The following is a 228-nucleotide window of genomic DNA, read 5'->3' as shown; positions in this document are numbered from 1 at the left end:
GAGAGGAGGGGGAGAGAAGCAGCGAAGGCAAAAAGTATTTAAAAAAAAAATAGGAAAAAAAGAGGAGAGAGCGAGCGATAAGGAAGAAAAAAGGGAGAGAGTAAAAAATTGACTCTGAGGCAGAGATAAGAGAGGGAGGGCAGTTAGTGAGAGAAGGAGTAAATTTAAGCACGATAAGGCCTGATAGAAATGGGGGAAGGCAGCAAGCCCGGCAGCGCAGCCAGGGGC

This window comes from Cariama cristata, unplaced genomic scaffold (assembly GCF_000690535.1).
Source record: "Cariama cristata isolate BGI_N322 unplaced genomic scaffold, ASM69053v1 scaffold22676, whole genome shotgun sequence".
Classification (NCBI taxonomy): Eukaryota; Metazoa; Chordata; class Aves; order Cariamiformes; family Cariamidae; genus Cariama; species Cariama cristata.
This window is presented reverse-complemented; position numbering follows the sequence as displayed.